The following is a 19,924-nucleotide window of genomic DNA, read 5'->3' as shown; positions in this document are numbered from 1 at the left end:
TTGCATTACTGACCAATGAAAGTTCAGCCTGCATCAAATGAGTGAGATTAGAATGAAAATTTGTTTTCTTCTCCCCATTATTTTCAAATTATTTGCAGAGCGGAGGAGCTGGAGACTTAGTTCTGTATTAATTAGGGAGATTTAGCATATCCTGGATCAATCTGGATTCCCCCAAAGAAGCTTGCGGAAAATAAATTGGCTTGGTTGACTTTTCTGAATGTAGTCGTGTGGTTGAATACCCTACAGCTCTGATTTTCAATGAGCCGCACAGACTATTTGTGCGATAGAGGGTCTCCATTCAGTACATGAATGCAAGCATTTTATTTAAAAAAAATTCTGAACTCAACTTAATTCATAAGCCGGCATCGTTGTCTGAAGAGGGCGCGCAAAATAATTGAGGATCCCCTTTTACCCTGCACACAGCACCGTTCACCTACTCACGAAGGGGGAAGAGAGAGAGGAGGATCAGAGCCAGCACCGCCAGGCTGAGGAACAGTTTCGTCCCACGGGCAGTGAGAACGCTGAACGACCAACGGAACTGCTCACACTGACCCTCCGAGACTCTCACATTCATGAAACAAAATTTACTTATTTCTATAGATGAATACTTATCCTGCATATATATTGGTTGTCTGCATATGTCTTATGTCTGGTTGTACGTCAGGGTGTCTTGCACCAAGGACTGGAGAAAGCTGTTTCATTTGGTTGTACTTGTATGATCAGTTGACAATAGACTTTATCGAGGTTACTGATCCTATCAGGAAAGAGGTGCCACAAGACTTGTACCACCAAGTTCTGGAATAGTTGCTACCCTTCCACCGTCAGACTCCGAAGCTGCAGACTCAATCATTTAAGGACTCTTTCTTTGCACGTTATTTATCACTGAATTTTTTTTCCCGTATTGCATATCCTGCTTACATTTCTCTGGTTTGAGTATGTATCTTTCTACAGCTTTTTGCACGACCCATAAGTAGAAATTCTGTCTGGCCCGCCGGAATAAAGAATCTCAGGGTGGTATGTGATCTCATGAGTGTACTCTGACAATAAATCGAAATCTGAACATTGCAATTCCTGTCCGTAGGATTCCAAGCAACACCTGAACTCCATTTAACGTGGAAAATGAGAAGATGAGAGTTCAAAAAAGAAATGTTGTAACATGAGGTTGGGTCATTATCACAAGAGAGTGTGACAATACATAACTTTACAGCGCCAGCGACGGAGACCAGGGTTTGAATCCTGCGCTGTTTGTAAAGAGTTTGTACGTTCTCCCCGTGTCTGCGTGGGTTTTTATGGCCATTCCCCGACCTACATCCAAGTTCCATTCTGAGCGACCGGTCGGATCTCGAAATGGATGTAAGTCGGACAGACGTTAGCAAGGCATGTAGAATTCTTTGAGGTTTCATACAATTATAGTTCAATCCAGCTTGAAAATGCGTTATATTTACTTGAATAATGCACACTTAACAAATGGCAACTGAGAGAGATGCTGTGATGTACGCAACGCAGGGATATCATCTGATGGTCACTATCGTACGCACGCAGCCGTTAGCACGACCAAGCTTAATTTTTATATTTACATATTTTTTATTTTTAAAAAATTTATACAGTATTTTGTTTTTAGTCGTTTGTACGGATGGTTGTAAGTAGGGGAGAGGCTGTACAACCATGTAGTATTCCCAGGAAGGAACATCATATGCACAATATGTGTGAAACTGCTACATCAAAACATAATTTTCCCCCCCCCCCCGACCTCCCCAGCCCTTAACCCCTCCGTACCTGCCTTCCCTAGCCCCCTTCTTCCTCCCCTCCAATCTCCTCGAAAGCCTCCCTTTTGTGCCTTCCCTCCCATTTGACCTCTTGCTTGTGGGCCTGGGCTCCTTCCCTGCCCTACTCCCTGCCATTATATTCAGGTGCTGCCTTCACCTCGATGACGGCCTCAGGGCTGAAACATTGGTTTTTATCTTGACTATATGAAAGTATGCTGTTTGACTTGTTGAGATTCTCAGCCTGTGGGAAGCAGCAGCAGAATTCTCCAAGGTATCGGCTTAGCAGAAGCTGAGGTTGGTGTGGAAACTGGCAAGGGAGTCAGCATGGGGGCTGGAACCAGGGCGAGCCACTGTGTACACGGAGGCGTCAGGGGCTCTGGTACTGGCGTGAGTGGAGGAGGCGTCAAGAGCAAAAAAAAAGCACAGGAAGTTCGTTTGGGGACGGAAGTGGTAAGAAATAAACCAATCAATAGGCTGCCCTGTTAATGCTGCTGCTTTACAGCTCCAGTGATCTGGGTTCGATCCCAACCTCGGGTGTGGTTATGTCAATATTACCTCCATGATTAACTACATCTGGCCTGGAATTTGGCTGCTCTAAATTCCCCTCGTCTGAGTTGATGATGGAAAGAATGAAAGGGTAGAATTGATGAGTAGAGATGGGTCTCAAAACTCTATTATCCATTACTCTGGCCATCACACTGTCATGGAGTTGTCAGAAGATTATGGTGAACTCCGACGCAGCCACGTTCTGCCTTGATCTTTCACAAAAGAGAGAAAGGGACAGAGGCATGAGAGAGAGAGAGAGTTAGGGTGAGAAAGTGGGAGGGAGATAGAAAGAGAGAGAATGTGAGAGGAGAGAGAAAAGGAGAGACATGACAGAGAGGGAGAGATGAGATGAGAGATAGTGAAAGGGAGAGAGAGAGATAAGGGGAGAGAGAGAGATAAGGGGAGAGAGAGAGATAAGGGGAGAGAGAGAGATAAGGGAGAGAGAGAGATAAGGGAGAGAGAGAGACAAGGGGAGAGAGAGACAAGGGGCGAGAGAGATAAGGGGAGAGAGATAAGGGGAGAGAGATAAGGGGAGAGAGAGAGATAAGGGGAGAGAGAGAGATAAGGGGAGAGAGAGAGATAAGGGGAGAGAGAGAGATAAGGGGAGAGAGAGAGATAAGGGGAGAGAGAGAGATAAGGGGAGAGAGAGAGATAAGGGGAGAGAGAGAGATAAGGGGAGAGAGAGCGATAAGGGGCGAGAGCGATAAGGGGCGAGAGCGAAAATTGCAAAGGGTAATAAAGAGAGAGGTAATGTGACTGATGGGGGTTTCCCCCTTGTGAGCCCTCATGCACCTAATGGGCCAAACACCCTCCTGTGTATGCACATAACCAACACAGTAAAAACAGAAGAGCAGATGAAAATAATGCCAAAGCAATTTTTTTTTCCAAAGCTACCTCACATCATAGGGGGGCAATCAGTCAATTGCCTACCCAACGGTAAAAATTCTTCATATCACAGCAACTCCGGTGGAAAAGCTTCAAGAAGCAGCAAGAAGTCATTTGAGTTCAAAGACACTGTGATTGAGAAATTGCAGGATTGTGCCTTCGAATTATTGTTGCAGGGATACTACATGGTTCAGAACCATCACCGCTGACGATATTAGTAATACTGTAATATTTTCTTGAATCGAAATTTTTTTCAGCAAGTTTTTGGAACATTGGCCTGTATTGTTTGATTTGTGAGGTGCAGGGGATTACAATTGTCATGGAGTCCAGAGGACCCCAAAACCCAGCAGCAATAGCTATGCACCATGATAAAGGGTTACTTCAACAGAAGTTGCTTTTAATTATCTTTGAACATGAAAATAAAATCAAACTTTAACTTAGCTCTATTGACGCACTTAACCCCCTTCTAATTCTAAGTGCAGGTGCGTGTAAGTTCAGCAAAGTTCTTTGCTTCACCGTCCAATCTCAATGGTTGCAGGCAATTCCTGTTCTGTGCACAGAAGTGAACATTAATGAAGTTCACCAGGCTTTGGTGCTTAACAGGTAAATGGTTACCGCTCAGAAAGGTTCTTGTTGGTTTTCAGAGAGAGAGAGTTCTTCTCCAGGACATCCACAACTGATTCCTTTTTAATCAGCCACTTGCTGACAAAACTTGCCCCCTTCAGGGTTCTCCAGATGATAACCTCTTTCTTTCATGTCACCACAGAGCTCCTTTCTGTTTCTCCTATTCCAAAGGAAACACCAGACAGCCAGTCCTCTCCTTTGACCAGGCCATCTTCCAAAGCTTGCCAGGTTGTCCCTCTGGAACTGATGTCTATGTCTCTCCTCTCTCTCACTCCCTCCAACTCTGAGAGCAAAGCCTGCTTTTTTCTGCTCTCTGCCTGCAAAGATCACATGACCTTCCAGGCAGTCAATGCTCTTTTCCTGACAAAGCTGCTACTGCCTGTGGTTACATTTGTTGCCTTTTGCAAATAACAGTCCATCATGAGACTCTGAGCACTCCTGCAAAAATTTTGTGTTTTTAAAGTGTTTGTGTGTGACCTGCTCTAACAAACCTTTCCCAATTTATCTCCCAAACACCTCTCTATACTCTGTCACAACAGGAACACTGGTGGTCAAATTTTTTTCTCCAAGAGCAGATTGGGGTGGCCAACACAAACGTCAAGTCTGGTCATAACGCACTGCACTTTTGGACCATCCTTGAGAGGAAGTTTTAAACCAATATGTGCTCTGCCCTCCTATGTGAACGAGGAAAGGTGCCACGTCAATGAAGAGCAGAGGAGATATCCCAGAATCAGGACCCAAATTGCACCTCATTCAGTTACAATTAATGAGCACATGTGGGAGAATGTGTTCCAGAGAAATAATGGGAATAGGATTGGTGTCAGAATCAGAATTTATTGTCGTGAACATGCCACGAAATTTGTTATGTGGCACCATCACAATGCAAACATTTATCTAAACCACCTTGCAAAATAAATTAAAAAACAAAATGAACGAGAAAGTAAAGGACAAACTTAGGCAGTGTCCATGCTTCATAGTTTCATTCAGGAATCTTATGGCAGAGAGGAAGAAGCTGTCCTTGGGCCGTTGAGTGCTTGCCTTCAGCCTCCTCCATCTTTTTCCTGATGGTAGCAGAGCAAAGAGGGTGTGGCCTAGGAGATGGGGGTCCTTGAGGATAGAGGTTTCTTTTTTAAGATGCCACCGCTTGTAGAGGTCCTCGATGGAGTGAAGACCCGTGATGTCGCAGTCCGGGTGAACAACTCTTTGGAGTATTTTCTTGTCCTGAGTCTTTGGTACCAGACTGTGATGCAACCAGGATGGTATCCATGGTGGAAGTTTCCGAGAGACTTCAGTGACTCCCCTCAAACTCTTTATGGAGTAGAGCCATTGGCAAGCCTTCTTCATAATTGCATCAACAACAATTGCATAGAGACTCAGTGTGAATGAGGCAAAGGGAATGATTGTGGACTTCAGGAGGACCAGGAACTTATTCTGGGGACTCAACAGCAACTGCACTTCCTGAGAAGACCGAGGTAGGCAAGGCCACCGGCCACCATCCTGTCAATGTTCTACAGGATCTTTATTGGTCGGCTGCGTCACAGTGTGATATGGTTGTTGATGGGCATTACTTCGGAGGTCAATCTGCAGGATAATAAGAGTGGCAGAGAGGATCACTGAGATTTACCTTCGCCACCACCCCCCCCCCCCCCATTCGATGTGATCTACCGGAATCATTATTTGAAGAGGGCTTGCAAAATCCTTAAGGACCTCTACTACCCTGCACATAGCATCTTTCAGCTGCTCCCATCGAGAAAGAGATGCAGGAGTATCAGGGCCAGCCCCACCATGGGCAGTGAGACTGTTGAACAACTGAATGGACTGCACATACAACACTCTACTGTTTACAGTATTAAACAAAATTTATTTATTTTTCTTGTTACAGAGTCCAGAGGACCCCAAAAACCCAACAGCAATAGATATGCACCACCACACAGGGTTATATAAACAAAAGTAGTTTTTAATTATATTTGAACAAGAAAACAGAATTAAACTTTAACTTATTACTTAACCTACTTACTTAACCTACCTAACCTACTTAATATCCCCCCTAATACTCAGCACAGCTGTGCATAATGTATATTTAAGATTGGAAAAGTTCTTTGGATCAAGGTCCCATCTCACTGGTTGCAGGCAATTCTTGTACTGTGCACAGAAGTTAGCATTAACAAAGTTCACTAGGCTCTGGTGTTTAACTGGCAAATAGTTACCACTCAAGAGGGTTCTTGTTGCTTTTCAGAGAGATTCCTTTTCCAGGACATCTGCACCTCAATCAGTCTTGCTGACGAAACTTGCTCCCTTCAGGGTTCTCCAGATGATCCTCTTTCTTTCAGGTCACTTTTCAGACTGCCAGTCTTCTCCTTTGACCAGGCAGCCTTCCAAAGTTTGCCAGCTTGTCCCTCTGGAACTGATTCCCATCTTTGTTTTCACACCCTCCCTCTCTGAGAGTCAAAACTGTTCTGCCTCTGCCTGCAAAGATCACATGCTCTCCCAGGCAAGCTGTACGTTGCTACTCTGCAAAATGCACTCTGTAAAAGTCTTGCAAATATTCTGTGTTTTAAAATGTGTGTGTGCAAGGTGTTCTAACAATTCCTCCCAAACCAACTCTAAATACTCTGTCACATTCTACATGTATGTAAGTCATGTTTATTGTCATCTGACTGCGCAAGTACAACCTGACGAAACTGTTCTATGGCCTTCGGTGCAAAACACGCAGACACACAACCAGACATAACACACATGCAGACAAACAATACATATGCAGGACAAGTATTCATATGTAGAATAAATAAAAATTGTTTTGTAAATATGAAAGTCTTGGATGGTTAATGTGAGCCTTTTGGTTGTTCAGTATTCCCACTGCCCATGGGAAGGTAGCCTTGCCCTGTTCAAACTTCCCAGGAAGAGCCGTCGCTGTGGCAACTTTCTGACAAGTGAGGAGATGTTGAGTGTCCACGATAGGGCCCTCGTTAAGTGAAATCTTAGGGTATTGATGCTCTCCACTACAGAGCTATTGATGTGTAATGGAGAGAGGTGTGGTGATATGCATCATTTGTCTGCATGTGTGTTATATCTGGTTGTGTCTTTGGATGCTTTTACACCGAGGACTGGAGAACCATGTTCCGTCTAAGTTTTAGTAGACAGTGTGGGCAAAAATCATGTCTTGTGCAAATTTTTTTTCCCTGTGACAAAAGTCTGTGTGAACTGAATGCTTGTGCAACTGTAAACTTGTTTTTTCAAGATCATTTTGGCAGAGCCTCTCTCTCTCTCTTTTTGGGCACGCGTTAATTTTCTTCGTGCGCTACTTTAAAAAATGTGCATGCGCGTGCGTGCCCAGCCGAGTGGGGCGAGGGCTGGGGAAGCACTGTTCCGTCGAGCTGTACAATCGGATGCCAGTGAGTTTGAACTTGGGTAGGGACCGAATGCAAGTTTGGTCGGCATGAGTGAGTTGGGCTGAAGGGCCTTGAATCCGAGAGAAGGTTTGGAAATACGAGTCCGTGAGAGCTTAAAAGATACAAACTGCATGTCCCCTTCCCTTCATTAGAAAACTAATTATGCTCCACAGACTGCAAAGACCTGAAGTCATGAAAAATGAAATTTGAATCTAAATCTTTCTTCCCATCTGCTAGATCAGCAAAAATTCAATGCTTGAATTCCATGGGGAACAGAAGCAAACTTCCTCCGTGTCTGACTGCTTATTCCTTCAATATTGCAATATCAATGGTGACAATATAGAGAAAGCTTCCAGTGTCAAAAACTAATTTGCACCCTATTGCGATGAAAATCTAATGGCTAGTACTTAAAATATTATTGTAATAATATACTTGTGCTAATGTTGGAACAGAGATTTGGAAAATGATTAAAATGAGAGGCACCATTAAATGCATTAAATCAACCCTCAGTTCTAAACTCCAGTGTAAATATTATTGCCCATCGTGGAGATGGTTTGCTATGGAAATGTTAGGTTTTTACTCTGTATTCAACGGAAACTGGATTTAATTTGGAAAATCACTCAAACGAACCATACTCCTGAACTAATGGGAAAGAACAAAAATCAGCTCAACAGATGAAAATCAATAAAGATGCTCTTGTAACCTCGACCCTGCCTTCTCTTTTGCAAGGAGATGGGCTCAGCCTCTTGTAGGGATATGCACTTGTCCCAGGAATTGATGACCAATTCACTGGTTAAGGGTCCAGTGTGAAAGCGAATCAATCGCAGCGCTGACGTCAAATCATGGCATGGATTGACGGCCCCTACTCGCATCCCCGGCGTCGGCCGATGAACTCAGCGTGAAAAGGGCAAGTTGTAACCCAGGACAGAAATGTTGAAAGCGGATTCTCCTACTCTAAGGGATGACGTAAAAGCAGGTAGTGTCCCAGTTAAAAATGGCCCAGTGTGAACAGCAAAAACGGCTTCTTTAACCGGGTCAATTTACTGGGATGCCAGGGTAAAAAGGGCTAGTGCTAACATTGTGGCCTTCAACTCCAGCTTCAAAGGTCTGTAATGATGCAGTAATGAGGGAATGCATACCGCCTGGGTGAATCAATAGGCAGATGGTTCTGCAGAGAAGTGCTGGCTGGCGATGTTGGTGTGTTTTCAAGGACACGTCATCGTGTGCCAACACTAACATTGTGCCTCTTGTACTAGACCATCCCACCTGTCTACATCTATTCTATCTGACTGTTATGTCAAAGACCAGCAGTAATAGAAATTCACTAAGACAATGGTGTTTTTAAAATAATATTTTTATTTAAAATGACTAATAATATAGCATCTTACTTAAACCTAAACTTAACCCCAACTATGCACAAATATATATGTGTGTGTGTATGTGGATTACCCAAACCATTGCAGCTCAAGTACAATTCTGAAAAGTAAATTCAAACTTCAGTCTTAGAAATCCTGTGTTGAAACTGTGACAGAGTATTTGGAGGTGGTTTGGGAGGAATTGCTAGAGCAGGTTGCACACACACATTTTAAAACACAGAATTCTTGCAGGACTTTTGCAGTGTTTTTTGCAGAAAGAGGAACAAGGTTGCAGCATACAGCTTGCCTGGGAGAGCATGTGATCTTTGCAGACAGAGACAGAACAGCTTTGCTCTCAGAGAGAGAGAGAGGGAATGAAACAGAGAGGAGAGACAAGGAAATCAGTACCAGAAGGGAAATCAGTTCCAGAGGGACAAGCTGGCAAACTTTGGAAGGCTGCCTGGTCAAAGGAGAAGACTGGAGGTGTGAAAGGTGACCTGGAAGAAAGTGGATCATCTGGAGAACCCTGAAGGGAGCAAGTTTCATCAGAAAGACTGATTGAGAAGGAATCAGTTGCGGATGTCCTGGAAAAGGAATCTCTCTGAAAACCAGCAAGAACCCTCCTGAGTGGTAACCATATGCCTGTTAAGCACCAAAGACTGGTGAACTTTGTTAATGCTAACTTCTGTCTACAGTACAAGGATTGCCTGCAACCCGTGAGATGGGACCTTGATCAAAAGAACTTTTCCAATCTTAAATATACATTACGCACACCTGAGCTTAGTATTAGAGAGGATATTAAGTAGGTTAAGTAATAAGTTAAAGTTTAATTCTGTTTTCTTGTTCAATTATAATTTAAACGTACTTTTGTTTAAGTAACCCTGTGTTGTGGTGCATATCTATTGCTGTTGGTTTTTGGGGTCCTCTGGACTCCGTAACAAAACTCAAAACTTTTGAACAGTTAGAAGTAATTATAATTGATATTTTTTTTAAAAAAAGGAAAATCTAAACCCACAACCAAGAAAGAAGTTATTTGGCCAAGAAAAGAGACGGAATTCTTCTCAGAATGATAAATTTCCTCATTAGACAATATTTCTATCTTCATAACAAATCAAAGGAACTCAAAAAGAGCCCCCACAGGGTTTGAAAATTTACATTCACGTCGGAAATTGGGCATCGAGTCTTCTCTAAGTTTAAACATGACACAACATCACGTAACCATTGAGCGTGAGTAGGCGGGGTAACGCCCCTCCATCTGAGCAACTTTTCACCACCCCCCCCCCCCCCCCGCCTAGACATAAGGCAAATAAAAGCGAATACCTGCAGATCAGATGCCGTTAACATTATGTCACTCTCTCCCAACAATACCAAGTAAAGCATTTCTGGGATTTGGTTTAAAATGAAATGCAGAGAATGTCTGAAATAGGCAGCGTCGTAAGAAAGCAACCTTTATCATCAGGGACCCTTACCACTCAGGACGACTGGATGTTCAAGCAGGTTTACTATACTATCACATTCTGTTCTTGCTACCTGTCCCCCTCCCTCCTCCTTTAACGTGGAGCCAGGTGCCACCCCCACTCTCGGTCAACCCGCAGACTGGCCATTTTGTACCCACGGGTGCTGCCTGACCCCATTTCCTCAGGGTATGAGATCTGAAGTTTTTTTTTCCTGTTTCTCCATGGGGCTGGCTGGTTGTCAAAGTTTCAGTGGAAAAAGCAAACCCATTATGATGTGCCTTGGGACATTTCGCAGGCCTATGGTGTAAATAGCTGATCCGTCCAACTTAATATCACAGACTAGATATTCTTCAAACCCCTGTGGCAATTTTGCACAATACAACTATCTATTGATACCATTAGAACTGTGACAATGGATGATTCAATGAAATTGGTTTATAATATGCCTCACATCTCCCATCCTTAGAAAGGATATTGTGAGATAGCTCTTAACAATTAAATGATATTTAGGACATATTGAGGATTCTAGATGGATGAGGTGGTGAGCCAGTGTACGCTTGGATGGATACAAGTGGTCAAAGGTGAAGTGGGAAGTACCGAGTCAGTGTCAGAGAGATGCGTTAGGGTAACCGTGGGTGGGGTCCCAGAGGCGTATCTACGCAAGACCTGGCCGTGGTGGCCGCTAGCATTGTACAGTTGAGAGCGAATGCTGGAGGACGGGTGTATGGTATGTGTTCCTTGTATATCCGGAATAGCACTCAGCGGGGGGGGGGTTGGGGGGGGGGGTGCGGGAGTGCAGGCACAAATAGCTCGTTTTGGGGGTGGGCATGGTTTGCGAATGCCACCCCCCCTCCCCCCCATGATGCCGACTCTGGGCAAGTTGAGAGAGTTTATTGGAGCGCAGAATCTTGATGGCTCAGAATCAGAATTTATTGTCACGAACATGTCGCAAACTTCATTGTTTTACAGCAGCGTTAACGGTGCAATCATTACTTATTCGTAGTGCAAAAAAAACCTGTACTCAACGTGCACATATAGACAGATAAAGAAATGTAAACAAACTGACTGTGCAATACAGGGAGAATTAAAACATCAATATAGTGCACAAGTAAGAGTCCTTAAATGAGGCCCTGATTGAGTTTGTCATTGAGGAGTCTGATGGTGGAGGGGGAGCACCAGGTGGTGCACCTACACCTCTTTCCTGACGGCAGCAGCGAGAACAGAGCGTGTGCTGGGTGGTGAGGGTCCTTGATGATCGCAGCTCCCCTCCGACGGCAGCGCTCCCTGTAGATGGTCTCGATGGTGGGGAAGGTTTCACCCGTGATGTCCCGGCTTTTGCAGGGCTCTAGGCTCAGGGCCATTTCTTGTAATGTTACAGCTTCTGCTTCAGTAAGGCTGCTATGCAACCTTGAGTTTCTATTACTTCACCACTGACTGCGAAGAACAAAATAAATCAGAAAGATTTTCTCGCTTTCAAGGTGAATTTATTTCCCCATAAACTAATGTTAATGGATTAAAGATATTTGCTATAACGACAAGCTGCTTTCACAGGAGTTTAGCTTTCAAAACAAACCCTCATCAACATTGCTTTCATTTGAATGTCTCACTCACTGTATTAAGGGGTAGGTGCCACAAAGTAGTGATAAACAATTTGTGTGCCCAGCATGTTCGAGGTTCTCAGCAAGAGTGAGACTGGTGACGTCTGGAAGGTTTCTGCACCATTTTCTTGATTTTTAAATCGTGGACTCTCACAGGATATGAGGAGCAAGTTTGTCGATTCTGAAAAGCAACGGGTCTGGTTGCTCTTGACAATAGATTGTGACGATAGATCTTTCTTTGCCGCAGGAGGAATTCATAATTGGGACCAAGCACGTGTGCACACACGCAAACGCTCACAGGCACCCATACAGATGCATACACACACCTACACGCATGCACACACTTGCATGTCTACGCACGCGCACACACGCATATACGTGTGCACACACCACACTCACACACAACTCACATGCATATGCACACATGCAAACTCACAGCAACACATGCAGATGCACACACACACCCCCTACACACACATACATGTGCGTGCACACACATAAACTCTCACAGGCACACATACAGACGCGCCTACACGCATGGACACATACACCTACATTCACATATATGCACACACCCACACACATATACGTGGGCACACACAGCGCACACATGCAGACTCTCACAGGAACACACAGATGCACACACACACACACACACACACGCACGCAATACACTTACATTTGCATCAACAATAGTACCATCTATCACTATTCACCACAATCTATGTAATATAGCATAAAGACACAGCAACAGTACTTAGCAATCCCCAATCTGGTGCAAGTATAGCACCTCAATTTGTTAGAAAGGAGTTACAGTGATCGATTCATATGTGTGCACCATAATAACTCCCCCCAGCCCGTTACTGGCACACACCTTGTAAGTGACTCTCCAGCGTTGTCTCTCATGACCTGGATTGGAGCTCACGTAGGTTCGTCCTCCGGGAAAAGAGACCCAGCTGCCCCATATGTTGGGCTTTATACCCCCTATTCGCCAGTGGGAGAGGGCTCAGGTATCCCAAACTAGGGGCTGGTGATTAAAGAAGTCTGTAGTGAGCTGTATATGCCTTCAAAGGGGCCAATGGCAAGGTGGGTGCTCTCAGTGGGTGGTCTGGACCTTGACTGGCATATGTGCTCACCCTCTCCACCTCTGATCCCCCAATGATCATTGGATCGTGCATCTCTGATTTTCCCTTCAACAATCAGCTCCTTGGTTTTGGTGACATTGTTGTTGGTGCACCATTCTGCCAAGTTTTCAGTCTCCCTCCTGTATGCAGACTGGGGACATGGACCTGAGATAAAAACCGGAAAATGTTCAGCAGGTCAGGCAATGCCTATGGAAGAAGAAAGAGTTAGCGGTTCAGGTTTGGGGCCCCTCATCAGAACTCTTGGTGACCCAAAGCATCTTTTCTGGCCGCCAATGCTATTCTGAATGCCTGAGAACAGAAACTCAGATTAACTGTGATTATTGGACTCAGAATCAGAATTAATTGTCATGGACGTGTCACAAAATTCATTGTTTTGCAGGAGCGTCATGGTATATAAACCATCTTACAAAGTAAATAAAAATAGTGCAAGAAAAAGATAAAGTAAGGCAGCGTCTGTGGTTCCTTGATCATTCAGGAATCTGATGGTAGCAGGGAAGAAGCCGTCCTTGTGCCGATGAGTGCTTGTCCTCAGGCTCCTGTACCTTTTTTCCCAATGGTAGAGGGGGTCCTTGAGGATAGATGCTGCTTTCTTAAGATACCGCCTCGTGCCCACATCCTCGATGGAGTGAGATCTGGTGCCCGTGATATCGCAGGCCTAATTAACCACCCTCTGGAGTCTTGTCATGAGAGTTGCCATCTCCATACCAGACAGTGATGCATCCAGCCAGAATGCTCTCCATGGATTTGAATCAGGCTTACATTTTACGACCAACGTGGTGAATTTGTAGTTGAGGGATCATAATTGTAGATCATAATTTTTCATCCACACTCCCTGGATTTCTCCCCATAACCCTTCACGTCCTGACTAGTCAATCTCTGCCTTAAATACATCCAATGACCTCGCTTCCACAATTGCCTGTGGCCAACCATTTCCACAGACTCACGACCCCCTGGCTAAAGACATTTTCCCACATCTTTGTTTCAAATTGACGCCCTTTTATCCTGAAGTTGTGCTCTCCTGTCTGAGATTCCCCTACAATGGGCAACAAATGATACCACAAGCCCAGGAATTCCAGCACTTGAGAAGTCTCTATGGGATTCCCCCCTTCATCTTTCTAACGAGAACAGCCTAAAAAGCTAGCCCTTTCATTCCTGGTATCATTCAAGTAACTCTTCTCTGGACCTTCTCCAATGCCAGCACGTCTTTTCTCAAATAAGGTACGCAAAACTACACAGTCCTCCAAGTGAAGGTCTGACCAGTGCCTTATAGAATCTCAACATTACATCCCTGCTCTGATATGCCGTTCCTCTAGAAACAAATCCAACTTTACATTCGCTGCCTTCACCACTGACTCAGGCTGGAGGTTAAACTTTAGGGCAAGTGGTTTTCAAACTTTCTGCTCACGGACCACCTTGAGTAATCGTTATGCCATAGGGCATCAGGCAGCCGCTGAGGGAAGTGGAATTAGTGGGTGGCCGGAGTGTAGTGGAGGAGGTTGTGTTGGAAAGGGGGCAGTAAAGGTTTATGAATTGTTTGTTGGCTGGTGTTTACCAACGATGGTCAAGAAAAGGAAGCATAGGCCTGCCATGGAATGCAACAGAGGACTCTTGTGATCCACGGGGCTGATCACATGGACATTTACTGAGACAAATGCCAGTGGACGATCATCATTCCGGTGAAAGAAAAGACTTTGGTCTGCTCGAAACCTCTTGCATGAGGTGAATGGTGCCGGGTTAGCATATTCCTCAGTGCAGGAGAGGGAGTTTGCTGAGTTGCAGGTGATATCAGAGCCAGTGCCACGAGGCTGAGGATCAGCTTCTTCCCACGACCAAAGGAATTGCTCACATCAGCCATCCGAGACGTCCTGCGTTTGTATAGGTTGTCTGTGTGTGTTATGTTTGGTTGAGTTTTGCACTGAGGACCTGAGAACGCTGTTTCATCAGGTTGTACTTGTGCAATTAAGTGACAATAGACTTGACTGTTTTTTTTTAAAAAAAACGACAGCAAGATAACAGGCCCTTCCGATCCAAGAATGCATGCTGCCAAATTAACCTACAACCCCATACATACTGGAACACTTGGAGGAAACACATGCAGACGCAGAGAGAATGTACAAACACCTTACAGACCGCGCTGGAGTGAACCCAGGTAGCTGGCGTTGCAAGAGTGTTGTGCTAACCTGACTTGAATCTCAGCGCAATCACCTCAGAAACTGTGAGGGGACAGACCACGACCTGTGGGGATGGTCCACTCTTTATGGGGAATGACCACTCTCTCTGAGGATGGACCACTCCCCGTGGGGATGGACCACTCTGTGGGAAAGGACCGATCCCTGGGGTTCTGTGGAGAAGGACCAATCCCTGGAGTCCTGTGGGGAAGGACCAACCTCTGGGGATCTGTAAGAAAGGACCACTCTTTAGGACGGCATGGTTAGCGTAGTGGTTAGTGCGACGCTGCTACAGCACCAGCTTTCGGGCCCAGGGTTCACTGCGTGGGTTTTCCCCAGGGGCTCCGGTTTCCTCCCACCCTTCAAAAGATATCGGGGGTGTAATGCGCGTCAAAAGAACCAAAGACTTGTTGATCCAAACCAAGGCTTTTATTAACTAGAATACTGGAGCACATCACATGTAGGTCGACCAGTCCAGAATGACCTGGTCTGGCTAGGAGCAATCCTTTAGGACCTGCCAGTAGGTGCGGCTACACTCCCAGCCAATCACAGTCATCTAGAATCTGTACTATCACAGGGGACCGTAGGTGCAATTGGGCGACATGGACTTGTGGGCCGATGCAGCCTGTTACTGTGCTGTATGGCTAAATTTAAAAAAAACTGGTTCTGCCACCATGGTGGACACTGAAGGACTCAGTTAGTGTGACAGCTTCTTCATCCTTTTGAGGGTGCTTTTTAAAGGTGAAGCCTGAATGACATTAATTAATTCATGAGAATGAATTGATTCCATAGCATGATGAATGACATTTACCGCTTGCAGATTTTTCTCATGAATAAAGTATATTATTGTAATAAAAGAATTGCTCTGATTTCAGACATTATTTAAGAACCGACCTCCTTGCTGTTGATCAGATAATTATGTCCAGATCACAAATCAGAACACTGGAGAATTAAAACAGGCTTTTTGGCCCAGAAGGCCTGTGCCAGCCATGATATCAATTTAATCTTAACCTTAATCCAGCCTGTTCGTGGGCCCACTCAAATCCCTCATAAACATTGCTATTGTAAATAGTTTAGACTTGGTAAAACTAGCAGATTCTTTTTCCCTTCATTAAATTCTTGTATTTTATTTTTAAATCACATTTTGTATTTAGACATGCAGCACAGTAACAGGCCCCTTTGGGCCCTTGAGCACCCAAATGGCCTCCAAACCCCAGTACAGTTTTTTTGAATGGGGCAGGAAACCAGAACGCCTGGAGGAAACCCACACAGACATGGGGAAAAATCCTTACAGACTGCGCTGGATTCGAACCCTCGGTCGTGGGCGCTGTAACGGAGTTGTGCTGTCCGCTACACTAATTTTGTCACCTCGTTATCCAGTTTATTAAAAATAATTCTTTCAACATTATTCAATTAACCCTAACATTTTTGGGGGGGGGGGCATGGAAATGAGAAAAATGGAGGGTTACGCAGACAGGAAATTCTAGATAGCTGTTAAAGAAGGTCATTAGGTCAGCACAATACTGTGGGCTGAAGGGCCTGTGTTGTGCTGACACCATCAATGGGGAATATCGTTTGTATATGACGCTTGGCTGAAATTAAGGCAAGCTTCATTGAATAAAATTGAACAGGCATAGGAGCAGGACCTCTCTATGTCAATTTCTGAAGATTCTGGGAGCTCTATTTTTAAATTGGCTGGCACATCATCTCTATGTGCCCGTCATTCATAACTACAATTTAAAGTTGTGCTTAAAGGTCAAAAGTTAGATTTATCCTACTATTAGCTCTTATTGTGAAAGATGCAAGAATGAGGACAGTTCACTAATTCATAAGTTCTGGCCTTGTTTGACCCTTGTCAAATACAGGGAAGAGGTCTTTCATGCTTTATCAATAATTATTGATGTAAACCTAACACCAGATCCTTTAATGGCCTTGTTTAGGAGGGTTGATCAGAAGGTAAAGTTGTCTCCCTCTCTTTTATTCCAAGACGCGTCCTTTTGTTGCAAAGATGCTTCCCCGTCCACTCAGAACCAACAGTTCGATGATCTGATACATACTTTGGAGAAAATGTCCAACAAAAGTGTTTTAAACTTAATTGCTTCAAATCTTTGGGGCTCCTTCTTGAATTATTTTCCTATCCTTCAATGGTGGTGGATGACTTCTCGTAGATGGTGGTGATGACTTCTCGTCGATGGTGGTGATGACTTCTCGTCGATGGTGGTGATGACTTCTCGTCGATGGTGGTGATGACTTCTCGTCGATGGTGGTGATGACTTCTCGTCGATGGTGGTGGATGACTTCTCGTCGTTGGTGGTGATGACCTCTCGTAGATGGTGGTGATGACTTCTCGTCGATGGTGGTGATGACTTCTCGTCGATGGTGGTGATGACTTCTCGTCGATGGTGGTGATGACTTCTCATAGATGGTGGTGATGACTTCTCGTCGATGGTGGTGGATGACTTCTCGTCGATGGTGGTGATGACCTCTCGTCGATGGTGGTGATGACTTCTCGTCGATGGTGATGGATGACTTCTCGTCGATGGTGGTGATGACCTCTCGTCGATGGTGGTGATGACTTCTCGTCGATGGTGGTGATGACCTCTCGTCGATGGTGGTGATGACTTCTCGTCGATGGTGGTGATGACCTCTCGTCGATGGTGGTGATGACCTCTCGTCGATGGTGGTGATGACTTCTCGTCGATGGTGGTGATGACTTCTCGTCGATGGTGGTGGATGACTTCTCGTCGATGGTGGTGATGACTTCTCGTCGATGGTGGTGATGACTTCTCGTCGATGGTGGTGATGACTTCTCGTCGATGGTGGTGATGACTTCTCGTCGATGGTGGTGATGACTTCTCGTCGATGGTGGTGGATGACTTCTCGTCGTTGGTGGTGATGACCTCTCGTAGATGGTGGTGATGACTTCTCGTCGATGGTGGTGATGACTTCTCGTCGATGGTGGTGATGACTTCTCGTCGATGGTGGTGATGACTTCTCATAGATGGTGGTGATGACTTCTCGTCGATGGTGGTGGATGACTTCTCGTCGATGGTGGTGATGACCTCTTGTCGATGGTGGTGATGACTTCTCGTCGATGGTGATGGATGACTTCTCGTCGATGGTGGTGATGACCTCTCGTCGATGGTGGTGATGACTTCTCGTCAAATGGTGGTGATGACCTCTCGTCGATGGTGGTGATGACTTCTCGTCGATGGTGGTGATGACTTCTCGTCGATGGTGGTGATGACTTCTCGTCGATGGTGGTGATGACTTCTCGTCGATGGTGGTGATGACTTCTCGTCGATGGTGGTGATGACTTCTCGTCGATGGTGGTGATGACTTCTCGTCGATGGTGGTGGATGACTTCTCGTCGTTGGTGGTGATGACCTCTCGTAGATGGTGGTGATGACTTCTCGTCGATGGTGGTGATGACTTCTCGTCGATGGTGGTGATGACTTCTCGTCGATGGTGGTGATGACTTCTCATAGATGGTGGTGATGACTTCTCGTCGATGGTGGTGGATGACTTCTCGTCGATGGTGGTGATGACCTCTTGTCGATGGTGGTGATGACTTCTCGTCGATGGTGATGGATGACTTCTCGTCGATGGTGGTGATGACCTCTCGTCGATGGTGGTGATGACTTCTCGTCAAATGGTGGTGATGACCTCTCGTCGATGGTGGTGATGACTTCTCGTCGATGGTGGTGATGACTTCTCGTCGATGGTGGTGATGACTTCTCGTCGATGGTGGTGATGACTTCTCGTCGATGGTGGTGGATGACTTCTCGTCGTTGGTGGTGATGACCTCTCGTAGATGGTGGTGATGACTTCTCGTCAAATGGTGGTGATGACCTCTTGTCGATGGTGGTGATGACTTCTCGTCAAATGGTGGTGATGACCTCTTGTCGATGGTGGTGATGACTTCTCGTCGATGGTGATGGATGACTTCTCGTCGATGGTGGTGATGACCTCTCGTCGATGGTGGTGATGACCTCTCGTCGATGGTGGTGATGACTTCTCGTCGATGGTGGTGATGACTTCTCGTCGATGGTGGTGATGACTTCTCGTCGATGGTGGTGGATGACTTCTCGTCGATGGTGGTGATGACTTCTCGTCGATGGTGATGGATGACTTCTCGTCGATGGTGGTGATGACCTCTTGTCGATGGTGGTGATGACTTCTCGTCGATGGTGATGGATGACTTCTCGTCGATGGTGGTGATGACCTCTCGTCGATGGTGGTGATGACTTCTCGTCAAATGGTGGTGATGACCTGTCGTCGATGGTGGTGATGACTTCTCGTCGATGGTGGTGATGACTTCTCGTCGATGGTGGTGATGACTTCTCGTCGATGGTGGTGATGACTTCTCGTCGATGGTGGTGGATGACTTCTCGTCGTTGGTGGTGATGACCTCTCGTAGATGGTGGTGATGACTTCTCGTCAAATGGTGGTGATGACCTCTTGTCGATGGTGGTGATGACTTCTCGTCGATGGTGATGGATGACTTCTCGTCGATGGTGGTGATGACCTCTCGTCGATGGTGGTGATGACTTCTCGTCAAATGGTGGTGATGACCTCTCGTCGATGGTGGTGATGACCTCTCGTCGATGGTGGTGATGACTTCTCGTCGATGGTGGTGATGACTTCTCGTCGATGGTGGTGGATGACTTCTCGTCGATGGTGGTGATGACTTCGCATAGATGTGTGTTTCTTTTTAATTTTATTTTATATTAGCTTTGCAACTTTGGAATGGTTTGGATTTTAAAAAATTTTGTTTTTTGTTTCTTTCTTCTTTACCTTTGAATCGATGTAAAATCTTTTTCTGTTATAGTGAGTTTGCTGTCTTGGTTACAGTTGTATCGTTCCTATATAAAAATCTCATAAGAACATTGGCAAAGAAAAGAAGAGGGGCTCAGGCCTGAAATGTCAGTAAAATATCTTTCCCTCCGATGGGTGCTGTCGAGACCTGAGGCACTGTCACCTCACCTCCT

This window comes from Narcine bancroftii, chromosome 11 (genome assembly GCF_036971445.1).
Source record: "Narcine bancroftii isolate sNarBan1 chromosome 11, sNarBan1.hap1, whole genome shotgun sequence".
NCBI classification, from domain to species: Eukaryota; Metazoa; Chordata; class Chondrichthyes; order Torpediniformes; family Narcinidae; genus Narcine; species Narcine bancroftii.
The sequence above is the reverse complement of the archived record's forward strand: the minus strand, read 5'-3'. Positions refer to the sequence as shown.